Here is a 7,219-nt window from a genome sequence, read left to right as displayed (position 1 = left end):
GACCATCATGACCGGACATAATAAGGTGATAGCCGAGGCTATTTGAACCACCCCACCGCCGGCACTCGGATAGTAATCTTGGGCATAGCATTTTACCAAATCACCTCATTCATTATGTCCGGTCGTGATGGTCAAGTGGATTAAGGCGTCTTGTACATACCAGTTGCGTTGCTTCTGGGAGTATGGGTTCGAGTCACTTCTGGGGTGTGAGTTTTCAGTTGCATATTGTCCTGGGGACCATTCAGGCTTGTTCGCATTTGTGTTCCTCACGTGTGCCCCAAAGAATGAGGTGATTTGGTAAAATGCTATGCCCAAGATTACTATCCGAGTGCCGGCGGTGGGGTGGTTCAAATAGCCTCGGCTATCACCTCATTATGTCCGGTCGTGATGGTCAAGTGGATTAAGGCGTCTTGTACATACCAGTTGCGTTGCTTCTGGGAGTATGGGTTCCAGTCACTTCTGGGGTGTGAGTTTTCAGTTGCATATTGTCCTGGGGACCATTCAGGCTTGTTCGCATTTGTGTTCCTCACGTATGCCCCAAAGAATGAGGTGATTTGGTAAAATGCTATGCCCAAGATTACTATCCGAGTGCCGGTGGTGGGGTGGTTCAAATAGCCTCGGCTATCACCTCATTATGTCCGGTCGTGATGGTCAAGTGGATTAAGGCGTCTTGTACATACCAGTTGCGTTGCTTCTGGGAGTATGGGTTCGAGTCACTTCTGGGGTGTGAGTTTTCAGTTGCATATTGTCCTGGGGACCATTCAGGCTTGTTCGCATTTGTGTTCCTCACGTGTGCCCCAAAGAATGAGGTGATTTGGTAAAATGCTATGCCCAAGATTACTATCCGAGTGCCGGCGGTGGGGTGGTTCAAATAGCCTCGGCTATCACCTCATTATGTCCGGTCGTGATGGTCAAGTGGATTAAGGCGTCTTGTACATACCAGTTGCGTTGCTTCTGGGAGTATGGGTTCGAGTCACTTCTGGGGTGTGAGTTTTCAGTTGCATATTGTCCTGGGGACCATTCAGGCTTGTTCGCATTTGTGTTCCTCACGTGTGCCCCAAAGAATGAGGTGATTTGGTAAAATGCTATGCCCAAGATTACTATCCGAGTGCCGGCGGTGGGGTGGTTCAAATAGCCTCGGCTATCACCTCATTATGTCCGGTCGTGATGGTCAAGTGGATTAAGGCGTCTTGTACATACCAGTTGCGTTGCTTCTGGGAGTATGGGTACGAGTCACTTCTGGGGTGTGAGTTTTCAGTTGCATATTGTCCTGGGGACCATTCAGGCTTGTTCGCATTTGTGTTCCTCACGTGTGCCCCAAAGAATGAGGTGATTTGGTAAAATGCTATGCCCAAGATTACTATCTGAGTGCCGGCGGTGGGGTGGTTCAAATAGCCTCGGCTATCACCTCATTATGTCCGGTCGTGATGGTCAAGTGGATTAAGGCGTCTTGTACATACCAGTTGCGTTGCTTCTGGGAGTATGGGTTCGAGTCACTTCTGGGGTGTGAGTTTTCAGTTGCATATTGTCCTGGGGACCATTCAGGCTTGTTCGCATATATATATATATATATATATATATATATATATATATATATACAACTTTAGAACACTTTCCCACCAGGAGACTCGAACCCTAGCCAGCACAGAAGCCTTCCAGCAACTGGCATAACAGGTACGCCTTAACCCTCTCCACCACCTGCTCAGACCCTTAAAAGAGATGGTAATTTCGGAGTATTTAAATACCACAAAGATCACCACCTCCCAAGAGCACTAGAGCAAGTGACGTCTAAATGACCCCTCACTTGCTCTAGTGCTCTTGGGAGGTGGTGATCTTTGTGGTATTTAAATACTCCGAAATTACCATCTCTTTTAAGGGTCTGAGCAGGTGGTGGAGAGGGTTAAGGCGTACCTGTTATGCCAGTTGCTGGAAGGCTTCTGTGCTGGCTAGGGTTCGAGTCTCCTGGTGGGAAAGTGTTCTAAAGTTGTATACTTGACTCTCGTGTTTAGGAGAGTTGTGCCTTAAGCATAGACACTGTGTCTTCCCATATTAACAGGGACTTGATGAAATTAACGTCTAAATGACCCCTCACTTGCTCTAGTGCTCTTGGGAGGTGGTGATCTTTGTGGTATTTAAATACTCCAAAATTACCATCTCTTTTAAGGGTCTGAGCAGGTGGTGGAGAGGGTTAAGGCGTACCTGTTATGCCAGTTGCTGGAAGGCTTCTGTGCTGGCTAGGGTTCGAGTCTCCTGGTGGGAAAGTGTTCTAAAGTTGTATACTTGACTCTCGTGTTTAGGAGAGTTGTGCCTTAAGCATAGACACTGTGTCTTCCCATATTAACAGGGACTTGATGAAATTAACGTCTAAATGACCCCTCACTTGCTCTAGTGCTCTTGGGAGGTGGTGATCTTTGTGGTATTTAAATACTCCGAAATTACCATCTCTTTTAAGGGTCTGAGCAGGTGGTGGAGAGGGTTAAGGCGTACCTGTTATGCCAGTTGCTGGAAGGCTTCTGTGCTGGCTAGGGTTCGAGTCTCCTGGTGGGAAAGTGTTCTAAAGTTGTATACTTGACTCTCGTGTTTAGGAGAGTTGTGCCTTAAGCATAGACACTGTGTCTTCCCATATTAACAGGGACTTGATGAAATTAACGTCTAAATGACCCCTCACTTGCTCTAGTGCTCTTGGGAGGTGGTGATCTTTGTGGTATTTAAATACTCCGAAATTACCATCTCTTTTAAGGGTCTGAGCAGGTGGTGGAGAGGGTTAAGGCGTACCTGTTATGCCAGTTGCTGGAAGGCTTCTGTGCTGGCTAGGGTTCGAGTCTCCTGGTGGGAAAGTGTTCTAAAGTTGTATACTTGACTCTCGTGTTTAGGAGAGTTGTGCCTTAAACATATATATATATATATATATATATATATATTAGTCTAATACTAATATATATATATAGGTACTACTAATATATATATACCAGGTACTACTAATATATATATATATATATGACCACCACCACCACCACCTCAACCACCATCCCCAAAAGCCCACAAGCAATCCAGCTGGGATGGCCCCATTGTAGACCAAGTTGCTGCAGAGTGCCTGGCTGCTGCAACAACACAACACGACATTGCTCGCCTCACAGCAGTAGCAGCACCACATGCAGGGGATTTCTTGTTAGCAACCCCAATGTCGGCAACTGGCACGCGTCTCACACCACACGCCCTCCGAATTGCTGTGGCCCTCCGCCTTGCTGCCCCAATCCACACCAGATATAGGTGTATTTGCGGCGAGGTGGTGGCTGACAGGTACGGCCACCATGGCCTACTCTGCCAAAGCACAGGGGGATGGCACTCGAGGCACAATGAAGTTAATGGCATCATCAAGAGGAGCCTCACCACAGCTGGATGCCCAGCTGAAAGAGAGCCCCGTTACCTAACGCACCGTAACTCTGATGCTCTTATTGGTCGCCCGGATGGTATCACAGTGAACCCCTGGAAGAATGGCAAGCAGTTGGTATGGGACTACACGTGCGTATCAACCCTGGCTAACACCTACATTAACCTCAGTGTTGCACAACCAGGTGGCGCTGCCACCCACAGGGAAGCAGCCAAATCCCGTAAGTATAGTGAACTGGATCACCACTACAATTTTGTCCCCATTGCTTCTGAGACACTCGGCGCCTGGGGTAAAAGTGCTACCAGTTTTTTGAAGGAACTGGGTTCTAGGCTCATTGAAACAACAAGGGACCCAAGAGCTGCAAGCTTTCTTTTCCAGCGCCTCAGTGTGGCGATACAGAGGGGAAATGCACACTGCATCCAGGGTTCCTGCCCGCCATCTGAGGAGCTGGAGGAACTCGACAACCTATGATAACCATCTTTGTAACCCATATGTAACTCCTTTTTTGTAACAAAGTTCAAATAAAGTAAATATATATGTGTACATACAAAAGAATGGGGGTGGTAGGAGAAGATAATATTAGTGTTCAATGAGAAACCACAAGGTCTCCTCTGAATACTTTTTATTTTCTTCTCCGAGGCTATGGGTCCCCACATCCCACATTGGCACCAAAGGTGGTACCCTCACAAACTTCTATATATATATATATATATATATATATATATATATATATATATATATATATATATATATATATATATATATATATATATATATATATATATATATATATATTAGTATTGGTTTGTATAATATATTAGTATTAGTATTGGTTTGTATAATATATTAGTATTAGTATTGGTTAATATATATATATATATATATATATATATATATATATATATATATATATATTAGTCTAATTTTAATATATATATATATATATATATATATATATATATATATATATATATATATATATATATATATATATATATTATTAAATATGACCGAAAAAGTAAGATTAATAATTCTAACACGAATTTTCTCAATCTTTCGTACATTACGCTTCACTGTTGGAGGTAAATCAAAAATCACTTCTCCAAAATTCATTTTTATTTCTAGTCTGACGCGACACGGGCGCGTTTCGTAAAACTTATTACATTTTCAAAGACTTCACAAATACACAACTGATTAGAACTTACGTATCTCCGATTTTATATCTACATTTGAGTGAGGTGGGAGGGGTGATGTGGCATTAACACAAGACAGAACAAGAGGGGATATTAATAGGGTATTAAAAGTATCAACACAAGACAGAACAGAAACAATGGGTATTGAATAGAAGTGTTTGTAGAAAGCCTATTGGTCCATATTTCTTGATGCTTCTATATTGGAGCGGAGTCTTGAGGTGGGTAGAATATAGTTGTGCAATAATTGGCTGTTGATTGCTGGTGTTGACTTCTTGATGTGTAGTGCCTCGCAAACGTCAAGCCGCCTGCTATCGCTGTATCTATCGATGATTTCTGTGTTGTTTACTAGGATTTCTCTGGCGATGGTTTGGTTGTGGGAAGAGATTATATGTTCCTTAATGGAGCCCTGTTGCTTATGCATCGTTAAACGCCTAGAAAGAAATGTTGTTGTCTTGCCTATATACTGGGTTTTTTGGAGCTTACAGTCCCCAAGTGGGCATTTGAAGGCATAGACGACGTTAGTCTCTTTTAAAGCGTTCTGTTTTGTGTCTGGAGAGTTTCTCATGAGTAGGCTGGCCGTTTTTCTGGTTTTATAGTAAATCGTCAGTTGTATCCTCTGATTTTTGTCTGTAGGGATAACGTTTCTATTAACAATATCTTTCAGGACCCATTCCTCCGTTTTATGAGCTGTGGAAAAGAAGTTCCTATAAAATAGTCTAATAGGGGGTATAGGTGTTGTGTTAGTTGTCTCTTCAGAGGTTGCATGGCTTTTCACTTTCCTTCTTATGATGTCTTCGATGAAACCATTGGAGAAGCCGTTATTGACTAGGACCTGCCTTACCCTACAGAGTTCTTCGTCGACTTGCTTCCATTCTGAGCTGTGGCTGAGAGCACGGTCGACGTATGCGTTAACAACACTCCTCTTGTACCTGTCAGGGCAGTCGCTGTTGGCATTTAGGCACATTCCTATGTTTGTTTCCTTAGTGTAGACTGCAGTGTGGAAACCTCCGCCCTTTTCCATGACTGTTACATCTAGAAAGGGCAGCTTCCCATCCTTTTCCGTCTCGTAAGTGAAACGCAGCACGGAACTCTGCTCAAATGCCTCCTTCAGCTCCTGCAGATATCTGACATCAGGTACCTGTGTAAAAATGTCGTCAACATACCTGCAGTATATGGCCGGTTTCAAGTTCATGTCGACTAAGACTTTTTGCTCGATGGTACCCATGTAGAAGTTTGCAAACAGGACACCTAGGGGAGAACCCATGGCGACCCCATCTACTTGCTTATACATGTGCCCATCCGGGCTCAAGAAGGGTGCCTCTTTAGTATAAGCTTTGAGTAGTTTCCTCAGAATATTATCTGGCATGTCAAGAGGAGTACAGGCTGGATCACGATACACTCTGTCGGCTATCATTCCGATTGTCTCGTCCACAGGTACGTTGGTAAACAGCGATTCTACGTCTAACGAGGCTCTTATCCCTGTGGCCCGTGTGCCCCGCAGTAAGTCAACAAATTCCTTTGGAGACTTCAGGCTGAAGGCGCAAGGAACATAAGGAGTCAGCAGGCCGTTGAGTCGCTTCGCCAGTCTGTACGTGGGTGTGGGTATCTGGCTAACGATTGGCCGAAGTGGGTTTCCAGGCTTGTGCGTCTTGACATTTCCATACGCATATCCAGGTTTATATTCCCCAATGATCAACGAGTTTCGATCAGTTTGTTGACCTTTGCTTTTAATTCGGCTGTAGTGTCCTTCGTTACCCTTTGGAACTTAGTTTGGTCAGAGAGTATGATGTTCATTTTCGCCAGATATTCGTCTTTTTTAAGAATGACATATATTGGCGACTTGTCACCTCTCCTGACAACTATCTCCTTGTTCTCACGAAGGCTTTTAGCTGCCGCTTTGAGCTCGGGGGACAGTATGGTGCTTCTGTAATTGCTTCGATTCTTTCCTCCTTCTGCAATAAGTTCTGCTTGTAAGGTATCTTTGGTAGTGACCTTCTTTTGTGTCTCGAGGTCGAATATGTCGTCCAACAGAATTTCCAACTCTACTTTCCGGGCCATCTCACTCGGTCTGGACATAACATGACAGTTTATGCCCAGATTTAGGAGGGTGACTTGGTCCTCAGTGAGGTTAATTCCTGCAAGGTTCAGGAAGCCATCTCTTGGTCGTGGAATTGCCATAAGTCCTCCATATAATGTTGTTAGTTTCTTGATAATCCTTGTTTCAGTGCTGAGGTGATGTTGGTCTGTGAGGATGTCGAGGTGTTGTTCAATGCGGGTACGGATACTTTCGTCGATGTTGCTATTTCTCCACTCGTTTGTAGCATGAAGTAGTTGCGTTTTGTTGTCTTTGATTTCATTCTCTGCCTTGTATATCTGATCACGAATCAGATCCTGGCGATATTTTATCGTGAAGGCTTGATTCCTTGCTGCTGGGTCGTGCGCTTTAATATTAGTATATTTTGGTAGCAGTCTTTCCTGTAGACATATATTATTAAATATGACCGAAAAAGTAAGATTAATAATTCTAACACGAATTTTCTCAATCTTTCGTACATTTCTTTTCACTGTTGGAGGTAAATAAAAAATCAATTCTCCAAAATGGTTAGGTTCGGTCATATATCTACGTTAATTTTAA

This window comes from Procambarus clarkii, chromosome 25, assembly GCF_040958095.1.
Source record: "Procambarus clarkii isolate CNS0578487 chromosome 25, FALCON_Pclarkii_2.0, whole genome shotgun sequence".
NCBI classification, from domain to species: domain Eukaryota; kingdom Metazoa; phylum Arthropoda; class Malacostraca; order Decapoda; family Cambaridae; genus Procambarus; species Procambarus clarkii.
Note: the sequence above shows the minus strand (reverse complement) of the source record.